Raw genomic sequence first — 17168 nt, 5'->3', positions numbered from 1 at the left:
TAGCCCTGGCTGTCCTGGAACTCACTCTGTAGACCAGACTAGCCTCAAACTCAGAAATCCACCTGCCTCTGCCTCCCAAGTGCTGGGATTAAAGGCGTGCGGCTACATATCACTTTTTTTTTTTTAAAGATTTATTTATTTATTATATGTAATGTAAGTACACTGTAGCTGTCTTCAGACACCCATATGAGGGCATCGATCTCATTGTAGATGGTTGTGAGCCACCATGTGGTTGCTGGGATTTGAACTCATGACCTCTAGAAGAGCAGTCAGTGCTCTTAACCACTGAGCCATCTCACCAGCCCTACATATCACTTTTATTGTACTTATTTTGGGGTATGGCCAGAGTGTACCTGTAAAAGTCAGAAGACAACTGAGAGGAGTCTTCCTCTAGCTGGCCTCCTATCATTTTTAATTAATTTATTTAAAGTGTATAATTCAACACTTTTTGGTGTATTCAGATACCAGCAAAGATTGGAGAAATGGCTCAGGAGTTGAGAGCACATACTAAGCTTTCAGAGTACCTGGGTTTGATTCCTAGCACCAATGTCAGAGGGCTCACTTCTCCCTGTAACTTCAGCCCTAGGGAGATGGAATGCCCCTGACCTTCACGTACTCAGATGTACATGGAAGTAGAAACTTCTGGTTTCTATAGAAAGTCTGTTGTATCAGATGGCGTTTTGCTGGGGCAAATTCGTGAAGGAATGTTTTTGTGAAGCAGACACAGGTGAAAGGATGTTTTGCTAAAGCAAACATGTGAAAGGACTCCTGATGAAGGATTCTTCACTAACAACACACGTATTCTGTTTTGCTTACACTGAGTAGCTGAGCTCCATTTATCATGACTCCATAGAAAGAAATGCACTAAGAAACTTCTTGTGAGATTCCTGCGGCTTCTTGCCACTTCTGCGGACTTGGACCAATTGGCAGAGTGAAATGGAAGTTTCTAGAAATGTCAGCTGATACAGACTCACATGGAATTTTGCTAAGACAGACTCAAGTGCTAAGGCAAGACATATGGTGAAGCAAGACCCGTGGAGGACACTTGATGGTTGGAGGGAGTATAAATAGGACTCAGTGGACAGTGGTGGAGGCTTGGTTAGCTTGCATAGCTAGCTTTGCAATGCTTCTTGGTCTCACGTCTTTGCTGATCTCCGCTTCATTGAGAGAGCATGGCAAAGAACTTCTTGGTCGTTCCTGCTGACTCATGCTGGTTCGGTGGAGGTCTGGCTGTCTCTGCTAGGTAGTCACACTGCTGCTGATTCACACTTGCTATCCCAACGCTACCGAACTGGACTGCTGGTATATTTGTGAAGAATTTTTCGAGTAGATCTCGCTGCCTCTGTGGACCCGTGAACTGATTTCCTGACAATGCAGATGGGATTTGCTCCAGAGAACAATTTCTAAACAGATGCACTCCCCCCGTATCCTAATAACCTTTCTTTTCCACTACCTTTGCTGGGTGGTGGACTAGAAGGGAGGTTAAAGCATTTAAGAACCATCATTAAGCCGGGCAGTGATGGCGCATGCCTTTAATCCCAGCACTTGGGCGGCAGAGGCAGGCAGATTTCTGAGTTCGAGGCCAGCCTGGTCTACAGAGTGAGTTCTAGGACAGCCAGGACTACACAGAGAAACCCTGTCTCGAAAAACAAAGCAAAACAAACAAAAACAAAAAAAAAAAACATCATTAAAATTAGGGTTGAGAAAAATTTAAGCCTACAGTACTTTTTTTTTTTTTGGTTTTTCGACCTACAGTACTTTTTTTAAAAAATGAAGTCAGGGTTGGGAAGATAGCTCAGTGGTTAAGAACACTTGCTTTGCTTGCAAAGGACCCAGCACTGACACTGAGCAGCTCACCACCTTCTTTCTTCTCCTTCTTTTTTCCTAGAGAGGGTTTCTCTGTATAGCCCTGGTTGTCCTGGAACTTGCTCTCTTGCTCTGTAGACCAGCCTAGCCTCAAACTCAAAGATCTGCCTGCCTCTGACTACTGAGTGCTGAGATTAAAGGTGTATGCCACAAGACCAGGGAAGCTAACAACCTCTTCTAACTTCCCAGACATTTGATATCCTCTTCTAGCCTCCATGGGCACATGAGAGTGTGTACACACACACACACACACACACACACACATACACACACACACACACAGAGAGAGAGAGAGAGAAAGAGAGAGAGAGAGACAGACAGACAGACAGAGATTAAAATAAATAAAAATCTTGAAAAATAAGCCAGGCAGTGGTGACCCAAAAGTTACTAGCAACCATTTTAAGTAAAGTTACCAGCAATCATTGTTACGGTCATTTTTTTATATTTTATTACCTTTGAAAGAAACTCTGAAGCTGGGCCCTAGGCATGGTGGAACAGTCTGGGGTCCTGATACCTGTGAAGTAGAGGTCAGAACACCAGGAGTTAAAAGCCATCCCCAGCAATGTAACAAACGGGAAGGACAGCCAGGGCTGGGAAAGACCCTATCTCAAAAACAAGGAAAAGAAAAAACCCATTCCTGCTAGCCATCACTCCTGACCCCCTATTTCCCCTACCCCAAGCTTAAACAACTACTGGTCAGTTTTTTTTCTTGTGTGTTTTCCACTTATTTGTGTGAATACGTGTGTATGTGCATGCACCTAGATATGAACTCCCTTTGACAAAGCACTCATGTACCATGGTACTAGTGTGAAGGTCACATGACACATTCTGGGAGTTGGTTCTCTCCTTCTATCATGTGGGTCCTTGGAATCAAACTCAGGTCATCAGGCTCATTGCAGCGTGTTTTTACTCACTAAACTGTCACACAAGGCTTTTTCGTTTTTTCAATGTGGTTTGGCGCAATTGTGCTCAGTAGAGAGAGACCTCAGGAGAGACCTCGGCACCATCCACCTTTTCTTTTTTTCTGTCTTAAGATTTATGGATGAGGTGGAGAGATGGCTCAGTGGTTACGAGCCCTGACTGCTCTTAAAGAGGTCCTAAGTTCAATTTCCAGCAACCACATGGTGGCTCACAACCATCTGTATTGTAATCTGATTCCCTCTTCTAGAGTGTCTGAAAACAGCTACAGTATACTTGCATAAATAAATCTTTTTTAAAGAAAAGATTTATTTATGTTATGTTATATGCTTTTGGTGGTCCACAGTACCCTGGGAGCCTAGAAGAGGTTATCAGCTCCCCTGGAACTAGAGTTACAGATGTGCGTGAGCAGCCATGTGGATGCTGGGAATTGAATACTTGTTCTCTGGAAGAGCAGTAAGTGCTTCTAACAGCTGAGTTATCTCTCCAACCCTAGCCCCACCTTGTTGTTTTAAGACACAGCCTCTCATGGACTTGGAGCTCACCACATAAGATAGCAAGTTCTCCCCAGCTCTGGGGTTATAAATTCATATGCTAGCATACCTAGGCTTTTCTCACAGGCTCTGAGAATCAAAGTCAAGTCTTATGCTTGTCTTGCAAGAACTTTACCAACTGAGCTGTCTCCTTAACCCCACTTACAGTTTGTCCTGTCTTTTTTTTTTTTTTTTTTTGGTTTTTCGAGACAGGGTTTCTCTGTGTAGCCCTGGCTGTCCTGGAACTCACTCTGAAGACCAGACTGGCCTCGAACTCAGAAATCCACCTGCCTCTGCCTCCCAAATGCTGGGATTAAAGGTGTGCGCCACCACTGCCTGGCTTTTTTTGGTCTCTATAGATTTATTTTTATTCTGAGTGAGGTCTCACCATTGCACACTTATAATCCCAGCTACGCCAGAGACTTAAGCAGCAAGATCATTTTTTCACCTCTGTGTAGCCCTGGCTATCCTGGAACTTGCTTTATAGACCAGGCTGGCCTTAAACTCAAAGATCTAGCTGCCTCTGCCTCCTGCGTGTTGGGATTAAAGCCGTGGGCAGCCATGCCTGGCTCATCCCTCTCCAGTCACCGGGTCACTCATCATCATGTGACCATGGCACTGCATTCTCTCTGATGCACCCAGGGAGCACTCGGTTGTTTCTCTGCTGTGGAACTATGAACACTGCTATAACATTCATGTGCAAAGTGTCTGTGGCAGTGTCTTCATTTTCCCCAGGTACATACCTAGGAATGGACTACCCAGGCTTGGTTACACAGTAACTACGCTTAATCATTTGCTCTCCAAAGTGACCGAATCACTGTACATTACCATCAATAGGACAAAGGCTTCAGATTTCCACGCAACCTTTTTTTGTTTTGTTTTGTTGTTGTTGGTTTTTTTTTCTTTTTTCGAGACAGGGTTTCTCTGTGTAGCCCTGGCTGTTCTGGAACTCACTCTATAGACCAGGCTAGCCTCGAACTCTTGAACTCAGAAATCCACCTGCCTCTGCCTCCCAAGTGCTGGGATTAAAGGCGTGCGCCACCACCCCCCCCGGCGCCCCCCCCCCCCCCCCGGGCTTCACACACCCTTTTGGGGTTCTCTTTGGACTTTTTTTTTTTTTTAATTTGAGCAACAGGGTATAAAGTGGAAACTTAAGGGTTCTTTGGAAAGTTGTTTGGATGGTGTTTTGCTGGGCCAAACACGTGAAGGATTAGTTAGCTGAAGTGGAGACAGGTGAGAAGTTGAGAGGTGCTGAAGCAAGCACGTGAAAGGACACGAGATGAAAGATTCTTTGCTAACAACACGTATGTATTGGTCTGCCTTATGTTGCATAGTTGAGCTGCATTTGTCAGGACTCCATAGAGAGAAACACACAAAAAAGCTTCTGGTGGTGTGCTGTAGTTTCTTGCCACTTCTGCAGACTTGAGCTGATTGGCAGAGTGATGTCAGCTGAGACAGATGCACATGCTGAGGCAAGACCCTCGGAAGACACGTGATGTTTGGAGGGTGTAACTAGGACTCGACAGACAGTGACGGAGGCTGAGCTTTGGCTTGCTTATGGAGCTAGCTGTGCATTGCTTGTGGGTCTCGAGTCTTCCCTGATCTTTGCTTCCCTGATAGAGGCATAGCTTAAAACTTTTCCTAGCATCCCCCCAGGTCCACTACTGATTCCTGTTTGCTATCCCAACTCTACTGAACTGGACTGCTAGTGTATCTGTGAAGTGTTTGTGAGTGGATTGAGCTGGTGCTGCTGATCTGTGAACTGAACTGCTGATTTCCAGACAATGCACATGGGAGTTGCTCCAAAGAACCTTTCTAAACAGGTCCACTTCCCTGTATCCTTTCTTTCCCACTACCTTTGGTGGGCTAAAAGGAAGATTAAAGTGTTTAAGAACCATAATTAAATATAAGGTTTAAAAAAATTAACGTTACAAGGGTACACCTGCATCCCACAGTGAGCATACAAAAGGCAGAAGACAGCTTACAGGTGTCAGTTCTCTCCTTCCGTCATGTGGCTTCTGGGACCTGGACTCATGTCACCTGGCTTGGTGACAAACACCTTTACCCACTGAACAGTTTTTTCATGTTTTGTGCCATCTTATTATTTAAAGTGCCCTTTTAAGAATGTCTGTATTTCGCCGGGCAGTGGTGTCCCACGCCTTTAATCCCAGCACTTACTTGGGAGGCAGAGGCAGGCGGATTTCTGAGTTCGAGGCCAGCCTGGTCTACAGAGTGAGTTCCAGGACAGCCCGGGCTATAAGAGAAACCTTGTCTCGAAAAACAAAAACAAACAAACAAACAAAAAAGAATGTCTGTATTTCCTAAGTGTATGGGAATCATGGTTTCACCTGTTGTTATTTATGAGTGGTTCTGATGCTCAAACCCAGGATGTCATATGTACTGGGTAAGTTCTCCAGCACGGAGCTGTGTGTACCCTCTAACAATCCTATCACTTCATTAGCTTTTCACCTTCTTTATCCCCAGTGATTCTTACCTACTTTTCTGTAATGTTCTGTTTAATTCCGGGTTTGAGTTTTGCTGTTGCTGCTGCTGCTGCTGTTGTTATTGGAGACATGTAGCCCAGGCTGGACTTAAATTCATCTCTTACTCCAGGTTGGCTCAAGCTTGCTGCAATCCTCCTGTCTCCTAAAATGTGGCTCCTCCCCATCACGTGCAGGCTTGGTAGCAAGCTCCTCTCTCTGCTGAGCCATCTTGCTTGCCCTCTTCTCTATTTTCAAGATACAACTTGATGGGTGGCAGTGGCACATGCCTTTAATCCCAGCACCCAGGAGGCAGAGACAGGAGGATTGTAGTCAAAGAGGAACCCACTTTGTGAGTTCAAGGCTAGCCTGGTCTACAAAGTGAGTTCCAGGACAGCTAGAGCTATACAGAGAAATCCTATCTCGAAACCACCTCTCTCCCCCTCCCCCAAAAACCCAACCTCAACAATTTTGACCACGTCTCCTTGCTTCCCAAGCAATGTCATTTACTTTGATTCATAATTTTATCCTTTTGTTATCTCTAAAGGTTTTCTGATTTTCACATCCCAACCCCCACCCAGGAACATTGCATTGGGTAAGCTATGGATGTGTTCAAGAAAGGCACAGCCTGGAGACTTCTTTAAGACAAAGGGGAGAAACTGATACAAAGCCCTTGGCTACAAAGTTTTCTGGTCATGCAGACCCGAGACAAGGTGGTTTCGGTTTACTGGTAAGGGAGCTGTTGCCAGGCAGTCAAGGCTCCATGACTTGGGTTTAGAGCTTCACCTCTAGATTGCTGCAATCTTTAAGAAGGCTAGAGATAAACTTTGCCACAGAATTCTGTACACACCTACAAAGGGAAATCTCTTTATCCTTATCTCCTCCCACTTCCCTACTCTCCAGGGAAAATATAAGTTCTACTGAGGTGAAGGGGACTTTGCTTAATGCTTCACCAGTTCCTGAGAAGTGTAGGTGCTTTAATAAACATGTCTGGTCTCTGTGAGTTCAAGGCCAGCCTTCACTACAAAGCAAGTTCCAGGATAGCCAGGGCAAAGAAACCTTGTCTCAAAAAAAAATTAAAAATAAATAAATAAGCATATCCCAGATGAAACAAAGGCATCTATCACGAGCTTTTCAATACCTTCAGGTCATGGAGATTGTGTGCAACTGAAGGACTTTCCTAAGTTTTGCCAGATGGCCACAAGAACCCGAGGGACATCATGTCTTGATGACTAGGCAGGAACTAGTTAAGTCAGGGCCCATGCTAGTGCCTGGGGCTCTGTGGAGGGGATTTTTGTGATCTAGCATTCTTCTGCTCCCTGGGACCACTGCTATCTCCCAGGCCATAAGAATAGTCTGCACTGAGGATATCTGGAGTTGGTGAGGAAGGCTGACTAATCCTAGCACTCTGGAGGCTGAGGCAAAAAAAAAAAAAAAAAAAAATTAAGCCAGGTGTGGCACACACCTTTAGTCCCAACACTCAAGAGGCAGAGGCAGAAGCTGGAATCTATGTGTTTGGTGGCAGCCTGGTCTACATAGTGAGTTCTTTTTTTTTTTTTTTTTTTGGTTTTTCGAGACAGGGTTTCTCTGTGTAGCCCTGGCTGTCCTGGAACTCACTCTGTAGACCAGGCTGGCCTCGAACTCAGAAATCTGCCTGCCTCTGCCTCCCAAGTGCTGGGATTAAAGGCGTGTGCCACCACCACCCGGCTCAAACAAATATTTCAAATAAGAATTTGTCAGTTTCTGGGGCTGGAGAGATGGCTCAGTGGTTAAGAGAATCAGCTGCTCTTTCAGAGGTCCTGAGTTCAATTCCCAGCCGCCACATGGTGGCTCACAACTATCTGTAATGGGATCTGATGCCTTCTTCTGGTGTGTCTGAAGACAGTGTACTCACATAAAATAAATAAATCTAAAGAAAAAAAATTGGCTGGGCAGTGGTGGTGCACGCCTTTAATCCCAGCACTTGGGAGGTGTCGGGAGCCGCATTCGCCATTGCAAAATGGCGCCGGCTCCTTGAGGGAGCCAAGCTGAATGTGCGCATGCGCAAAGAGTAAAAATTACTATGCTAATTAAGCCTCACTCCAAGAGCACTCTAAGAGCCAATGAGAAACGAGTATGCTAATTAGGCATCATTAAGGAGCCAATGAGCATGCAGTAAGTGCTCCCAGGACTCTATATAAGCCCATGGGTTCTGGGGCTCTGGGTCCTTCGCCACTACCATCTAAGAGAGCTGTAACACCATCTAAGAGAGCTGTAACACAGTCTAAAAGAGCTGTAACAAGTAAACTGCGTGTCAGAAGAATCCTGAAGTGTGGCGTGTTCTCCTTTTCGGCGAGGCGGCGCGTCACAGGGAGGCAGAGGGATTTCTCAGAGATTTCTGAGTTCTAGGCCAACCTGGTCTACAGAGTGAGTTCCAGGACAGCCAGAGCTATACAGAGAAACCCTGTCTCCAAAAACAAACAAAAACAAACAAACAAATGAAAAACCAAATAAGTTAAATAAATAAATAAATAAATAAATACACCATGACCAAGGCAATTTGTCAAAGGAAGAGTTTATTTGAACTTCTGGCTCCAGAGGGATAAGAGTTCATCACAGCAGGGAATTGTGACAGCAGGTGACAGCAAGAACAGCAGAGAAGCCCATACCTTACACTTCTAACAGGAAGCAGAAATCAGGCTCAAAATGGCAAGTCTTTTTTTTTTTTTTTTTTTTTTTTTTTTGGTTTTTCAAGACAGGGTTTCTCTGTGTAGCCCTGGCTGTCCTGGAACTCACTCTGTAGACCAGGCTAGCCTCGAACTCTCGAACTCAGAAATCCGCCTGCCTCTGCCTCCCAAGTGCTGGGATTAAAGGCGTGTGCCACCACTGCCCGGCAAAATGGCAAGTCTTTAAACTCTCAAAGCCCAGGCTGGAGAGATGGTCCAGTGGTTAGAGTCAGTACCACCCTTGCAGAGCACCCACATCAAGCACCTTACAAAAGCCTGCAACCCCAGCTCCCAGGCTCCTGCCTCCCTCTGTAACCCCAGCTCCCAGGCTCCTGCCTCCCTCTGTAACCCAGCTCCCAGGCTCCTGCCTCCCTCTTTTGGCCTCCATGAGCAGCTGCATGAACATCTGCTTATTCACACACAGACACATGCACATATACACAAAATTTTTAAAAACACATCTTTAAAATAACTCTCAAAGCCCATCTTCAGTGACAGACTTCCTCAAGCAAGGCCATCTCCTAAGGCTCCCAAACAGTGCCACCAGCTAAGGACATCTCATCCTAGTCACCTGGGAGGAAGGGGTGGGGGAGGGATGATCTTCCTGTCCTGCTTATGTCACACCTTAAAGGAATCTATCGGTTTGTCTGCACTATGAGGTCTGTGGGGCTGGGAAACATTTCACCAACTCCAGAATGAGAAGGAGCACAAAGACTGGTAACGTCTGTGTTGTGTTCCCAATAAACATGAGGAAAAGGAAAGGCATACAAAGCAAACTAAACTGAAACCTGACTCCAAGATATACATGTACACATCCATGCAAAAATGAGGGGAAATTGGGAACTGTTATTGAAACATGATGCTTATGATTCAGACTTTCACTGATGGAATATCTAGAGTTATCCAAAAAAAGTTGATGAGTGTCATAATGAGAAATTCTCTTCCTTGGCAAGAATCATGATTTAATACAGTTATGGCAGAATGTCTAGGCAGAATAAAAATATTGGCACAACTTACTATCATACATTGTTTAGGGGAGAATAAGAGAAAGTTAGAGTTGTAGATACAGAAGCTGGGGAGATGGTTCAGTGGGTAAGAGCACTTGCTGCATAATCCTTGAGGACCTGGGTTCAAATCCCCAGCACCCATGTAAAAGCCAGGCGACTCTGCTCCCAGTGTTGCCAGGTGAAATCAGGCAGACCCTGGGAGCTTGTTGGCCTGCTAGTCTATCTGAAATGTCAAGCTTCATGTTTAGTGGAAGACCTTGTCTAAAAAAAGATAAAATACAAATAGGAGATGGCTCAGTGGGTAAAAATACTTGCTGCATAGTTCTGAGGACCTGGGTTCAAATCCCCAGTACCCAAATGGTGGCTCACACCGATATAGTAGGAGCTATAGCAACGCTCTCTTCTGTCTGGTATTCTCTTCTGTAGTGCAAGTTTACAGGCAAACAGAGTGTTCAGATACATTCATAAATAAACTTAGGAACTGGTAGTACATGACTTTAATCCCAGCACTCAGGAGGAAGAGGCAGCTTTGTAAAAGTTAGGTCTGCTTCTTCCTCCTAGCCCCATGCTCCCAGAAATAAAACTCAGACTCAAAATATATTTACAAATATCTTGGCCATATAGCCAGGCTATTCTCTGACTAGATCGAAACTTAGATAACCCAATAATTTCACCCTACATTCTACCACTGGCTGTTACCTGTTCTCAGGTACTGTGTGTCCGTCTCCTCACATCTTCCCAGGTGGCTCTCATGCTCCTAGCTCTATCCCAGAATTCTTTCTCCTCCCAGATGTCCCACCTTCTATTTCCTGCCTACATCATAGACTTTATAATTGATAAGTGATGCATCTATATGATACACAAGATGAATCTCACGATACACAGGTGGATCTCTCTGAGTTCAAGGCCAATCTGGTCTACACATCAAGTTCCAGGATAGGCAGCCAGCACAAGGGAAGCTTGTCTCAAAAACCCCAACAAAACAAAGAGGCAAGGTGGCTTAATGGTTAACAGCACCGGCTGACCTGCTCTTGTGGAAGACTCTGAGGCAAAGTGAGGACACGACCACCCCTAACATGGTGGATGATGAGAAGGTTTGCATTGTAGCTGTGCGGGAGAGGACAGACAGAGGCATCTGGAAGAGCCCAGAAGAATAGACTAGGCCATGAGAGGAGAGAAGAGGGAGAGCCAGAGAAGAAGAGAAGAGAGAGGGACAAGAGAAGGGACCAGAAGAGGGAGAAGGAACAAGAGGGCAAAAGAGGGTGCAGAGAGTAGGGAAGAGCAGGCATGACCCGGCTGGTCTCGAACTCAGAGATCCACCTCCTCCGCCTTTGCTGTAACAAAAACATATGCCACCATACCCTTATTTTTATTTATTTATTTATTTATTTATTTGTATTGTGATAGGAACTCAGTTACTTGACAAAAGCTACGCTTTCAGGCCCTTACTCAGTTTTTTTTTGTTTTTGGTTTTGGTTTTGGTTTTTTTGCATCATTATTGTTGCTTATTTTTCTGAGCCATGGTCTTGTTATGTAGCCTAGGCTGGGCTGGCACTAATAGCAACTCTCTTGCCTAAACCCACCCCACCCCCATGCACATCCCCATCCCCACCCCCACAGGCTGCAGTTACAGGCCTGGCCCACGCCAGTTGCCTTCCTCAGTTGCTTTAGATAAGGTTCCAGGAACAAGTTATCTAGAAACACAACAGTCATTTTAAGTGTGTTGTTTTCCTAAATACATTTACATGTAAATGTTTGGGGAAATTTTACTTTGCAGAGAACTCAACCAGGGAAGGATCCTACATCCTCATAGGAATACTTATGAAAAAAAAATTGAATGTAGATAAAAAATTAACTAATGGCCCAGGGACATGAAGATGGAGCAAAGAAGTGGGGGGACCCATAAAAAATTGCAACAGAGGAGCCTTGAAAAGTAATTGTAGGAATATTTATCTCCTCCAGAAATTCCTCTGCGTCTGGGAGAACAGCTCAGTGGTAGAGCGTGCTTAGCATGCAAAGGCCTTTGGTGTGAGCCTCAGCATACACACACAGTTGGTTTTGTTGTTGATGGTGTTTGAGACAGGGTCTCTCTGTGTAGCCCAGGTTGGCCTGGAACTCACTCTGTAGACCAGGCTGGACTCCTACTCAGTATGCTGCAGAGGATGACCTGGAACTCCTGATCCCATTGCTTCTGCCTCCCAAGAGTATTTCCACACCAAGAGTAGTTCAGCTCCTAACAGTATTTACTCACTAGCTGACAGGAAGTAATCTACAGGCAAAAGCATATAAACCAATCTGTAGGGCTGGGTTTTAACTCAGAAGTAAAAGAGTGTGCTTAAGGGTCATAGTTCCAATCCCAACCAGGGCATGCACTTCACACTATGGTCTATGTCCAGCCCTTGGTTTTCTGACACGGTGTGTAACTGTGAACTCAAGTTGTTAACTTAAACTGGAGATGCGCTTCCCTCAGGCTTACAGGTACGTGCCACGATGCCTAGTGGACAGACACCTTTGATTGTGAGTTCCAAGATGAAAAACTAAATTTCAAAATTACTTTACCTAGACAGGTGAGGTGGTGGATGCCTTTGATCCCAGCACTTTAGAGGAAGAAGTAGGCAGATGGTCTCTGTGAGTTCAAGGCCAGCTCAGTCTACATAGAGAGTTCCAGGGTAACCAAGGTATGTAATAACACCTTGTCTCAAAAACCAAAACAAAACACCCAACAAGATTTGCAGAAGTGCCGGGCAGTGGTGGCACACGCCTTTAATCCCAGCACTTGGGAGGCAGAGGCAGGCGGATTTCTGAGTTCGAGGCCATCCTGGTCTACAGAGTGAGTTCCAGGACAGCCAGAACTACACAGAGAAACCTTGTCTCAAAAAAAGAAAAAGAAAAAAAAAAAGATTTGCAGAAGTCCATTCTTTCCTTCCATTATGTGGGTTCCAGGAACTGAACCCAGGTCATCAGCCTTGGCAGCATAGGTCTCTACTAGTCGAACCATCTGGCCAGCCTGATGGTGTGTGTCTACATCCCCAAATGCTGGGGAGGCAGAAATAGAGAGATCCTTAATTAGGAGGCCCCAGGCCAGTGCAAGACAGCAAAGAAAAACAAGAGGGGTTAGAGAGAAGGCTCAGTGTGTAAAGTCCAGGCAAGCTCGAGGACTTGGGATCTCAGAACTCAAGGAATGGCAAGCACAGGCTAATCGTAGTTTTCCCACAGTGAGATGGGAGGTGGAGATAGGAGAATCCCCAGCACACAGGACACTGGTATATGCAGTGGGAAGCAACAAGGAACATTGCTCCAGACAGGTAAAAGGTACAAGTCAATACCTGAGGTCATCCTCTGACCACACAGTTATCCTGGCAACATGTGTGCCACACACACACACTGGTTAGGACTCACATACACAGACATACATACATACATACACACGCTAGATAGGACCTATACACACACAGACATACATGCACACATATGCCCATGTTGAATTGGACCTACACACAAATACATACATACATACACACATATGTTGGATAGGACCTACACACACACACACACACACACACGTGCTGGAAAGGATCTAGACACACACACATACACACACATTGTGGATTGGACCTACATACACACCACACACACGGGGGATAGGACTTGAAGAGGAAGACCCAACCTAAAGTCATCCTCTTACCTCACATACATACATATGTACACCCACACCTCCACACACACATATGCTGTATTAATTACTTTCTGGTTGCTGTGACAATAGTAACAGGCAACCAAAGACAGGGTTGGTTTTGACTTACAGTTCCAGAAAAATAGACCCCATCCTGGCAGGGAAGACGACAACAGTGAGTGAAAGCACAGCGTAGGACCAGGCAGCTGGCTAGTCACATTTTCATCCACACCCAGGAAGAAAAGAGAGAGTAAGATGTGGGCAGAGGCTGTAATAGCTCAAAGCCTGACTCCAGCGACATAATTCCTCCATCAAGGCTCCACCTCGCAAGGGTCTATGCACACACACGCACACTCACTCATACACACTCATATATACTAACACATACTCACACATACTAACACACACATACACACACACACATGCTGGGTAGGACCTACATACACATACACATTTGAATGCACACTCGAAAACACACACCTCACACTCACACACACACACACTCACATACACACTCACACACACACATCCATGCTGGGTAGAACCTATATACACACACACTCACACATTTGAATGCACACCTGCAAACACACACACCACACACATTCACACATTTGAATACTCACTTGTACATACTCACATGTGAACACATTCATACACGTACTCGCATACCCTCACACTTAAAATAACTATTATGACTGAGAAGTAACTAAAACAGAATGCTGAGTGGGCATGGTGGCACCCACTTTTAATCCCAGCATTCCAGAAGCAGAAGAAGTTCTGGGAGTTCAAGACCATTCTAGACAACACATGGAGACATTATCTTAAATAAACAAAAATTTAAAACAAAACCACATACGACTTTTCTTAATCCTCTGAAACATGGTTAGCAAATTCAGCCCCTTGGCTCAATGGATGACTGGCTCTCTGGTTGTATCTTATTTATTTATTTTGAGTTTCTTCTTAGCCCTCGTTTGATTTTTTTTTTTTTTTGGTTTCTTTTTTTTTTTTTTGGTTTTTCGAGACAGGGTTTCTCTGTATAGCCCGGGCTGTCCTGGAGCTCACTCTGTAGACCAGGCTGGCCTCGAACTCAGAAATTCGCCTGCCTCTGCCTCCCAAGTGCTGGGATTAAAGGCGTGCGCCACCACCGCCCGGCCTTTTTTTTGGTTTCTTATTGTGGTTATTGTTGTTGTTGTTTGGGTTTTTGTGGTTTTTTGGCTTCTTTTTTGGATACACCGTTTCTCTGTGTAGCCCTGGAACAATCTCTGTAGACCAGGCTAGCCTCGAACTCACAGAGATTCGCTTGCCTCTGCTTCCCGAGTGCTGGAATTGAAGGCACATGCCACTGCTGCAGGGCTTTTTGTTTTGTTTTGTTTTATTCTCTCATATATTATTTCTCAGCCGCAGTTTTCCCTCCTTCCCCTCCTCCCAGCCTCTCCCTGCCCATTTTGCTTTCTTTCTTTGTTTTGCTGGATAGGACTTACAACACACACACACACACACACACACACACACACACCCGCAGACATGTAGAATAGGACCTACACACGCATGTATGTTTTATATGCACAAGTATTTTGCCTGCATGTATGTACATGTAACATATGTGCTTAGAGCCTACAGAGTACAGAAGAGAGCATCAGATCCCCTGAAACTGGAATTACAGACTATTGTGATTGTCCCATGTGGTTGTCGGGAACTGAACTCAGGTCCTCTGCAAAAGCAACAAGTCTTAATCCCTGAGCCATCTCTCCAGCCTTGTTTAGTTTTGGAGACTGTGTCTTAATATGTGGCCATCTGAGACTCTCTATCACAGGCTGGCCTCCAACTTTCAAGTGATCCTCCTGCCTCAGGCTTCTGCTACTACAGGCAAGCTACTTTCTTTTTTTTTTTTTTTGTTTTGTTTTGTTTTTTGGTTTTTCGAGACAGGGTTTCTCCGTGTAGCCCTGGCTATCCTGGAACTCACTCTGTAGACCAGGCTGGCCTCGAACTCAGAAATCCGCCTGCCTCTGCCTCCCAAGTGCTGGGATTAAAGGCGTGCGCCACCACCGCCCAGCTTAAGGATCAAAGCCAAGGCCTTGTGTACATCAGACAGACACTCTACCACTGGGCTACATCCCCAACCCATTTTTCACTTTTATTTAAGACATAGTCTTGCTGAGTTCCCCCAGGCTGGCCTGGAACTTGCAATTCTCCTGCCCCAAGTTTGTTGTAGACCTCAGAATAGACAGCTTGCACCACCAGGCCCAAGTCTTTTACTGTTTAAACGAAGATGATAGGTGACAACTAATTAGTTAAGAACACACAGTGGGGGGACAGGGGAGCACACACTGCTCTTACAGAGGACCTGAGTTAGGTTTTTAGCATTCATATCAAGTAGTTCACAGATCTGGCATCTCCCTTCAAGCCTCCAAGGGCACCTGCACTCACATACACATACCCACAATTAACTATAAAATACATCTCTAAAAAAAATCTTGCCGGACGTTGGTGGTGCACGCCTTTAATCCCAGCACTTGGGAGGCAGAGGCAGGCGGATTTCTGAGTTCGAGGCCAGCCTGGTCTACAGAGTGAGTTCCAGGACAGCCAAGGCAACACAGAGAAACCCTGTCTCGAAAAAACAAAAAAAAAAAAAAAAAAAAAGAAAAAGAAAAAAAAATCTTAAGAGGCCATTAATTTAGAATGGCTTCTGTACTAGGCCCCAACAGATTAGGCCAGACAAAGATGGAGTAACTCAAGCCTTGTGCCACAAAAATCACAGGGAAGCGCTCACAAAGCAGACTTTTTCCAAAAGAGACCGCTTGTCCCGCAAAACAGGAGATGCCAATCCATTTGAGTCAGCATAGTAAGGAAGTCCCAGGTTTAACCATTACCAAAAATAGCGTGAACTAATCAGCATTTTTATTGTTTTGTTTCTTTGCTCCCATCTTACAAAACTTACTGTTTTTCCCCTGTCTGAGCTCTCAGACCAACTTGCAAATAGGAGCCAATTTGATCTATGACCAAGTTTGTTGCAATTTTGCCCTTTGATATAACCAGAGAACCTTGGCCAACACTTCTCCCTGACTTCCCATTGCCCTGGGGACACAGGTCAGAAAGCTCAGCCTGGGCTCCTGGCTCTGTACCCCAGCCAGCCTCTGAGCCTCCCAGTTTTTCGTCCAGAGTTCCTGTTTTGCCACCTCTCCCTGAGCCCCCCAAGGCTTTAGAGTCTCAGCCTGCTTACCAGGACTCCCCTCTTCCACCTCCAGAACACCTGCCCTCACTCTTTCTCACACCCCCTTGCCACTGGGCCTTTCCAGCAGGGAGAGGCTTTTCCCATCCCACTGACTTACTTAAACTCCTGCAAGTTTACCAGAAGAGACTTGTGACAACCCCCAAAGGCTGAGATCACCTCATGATTAAATTGCCATTGTCTTCATTAAGAAAAAAGTTAGAGTTTGCAGGGGTGGAGGTGGGGTGGTGGTGGGGTTTGGGGGAGGCAGTGCTGCCTGTAATCCCAGCATTTAGGAGGCAGTGGCAGGATCAGGAGCTCAAAGTCATCCTCAGCTTAGTGGGAAATCAGCTTGACTACATAAGACCCTGTCTCAAAAACAAAACAAAAAATAAACAAAAAATCACCAGAACAGAAACTGTTAAAGCCCCTGTAGCATTTCAGAAGTGTCCTTGTAGAGTGTGTACTTAGCACATGTGAAGGCCTGAGATATTTAATCCCTAACACTGTAGAAAAGGAGGGGGAAAAAGTATTTTGGGGATCAGGTAACAGAGCTCAATTGGTAGTGTACTTGGCACAAGGCCGCGGACAGATCCCCAGCACTGAATAAGCCAGGTATGGTGACACACACCTACACTCATAGCATTTGGTATTTGGAGAAAAAGAGTATCAAAAGTTTGAGATCATCCCCAGCTAGCATAGAGTCTAAGGACAAGCTGGGCTAAATGAGACACACACACACACACACACACACACACACACACACACACACACA

The sequence above is a fragment of the Grammomys surdaster genome, unplaced genomic scaffold (assembly GCF_004785775.1).
Source record: "Grammomys surdaster isolate TR1022 unplaced genomic scaffold, NIH_TR_1.0 126313, whole genome shotgun sequence".
NCBI lineage: Eukaryota > Metazoa > Chordata > Mammalia > Rodentia > Muridae > Grammomys > Grammomys surdaster.
The sequence above is the reverse complement of the archived record's forward strand: the minus strand, read 5'-3'. Positions refer to the sequence as shown.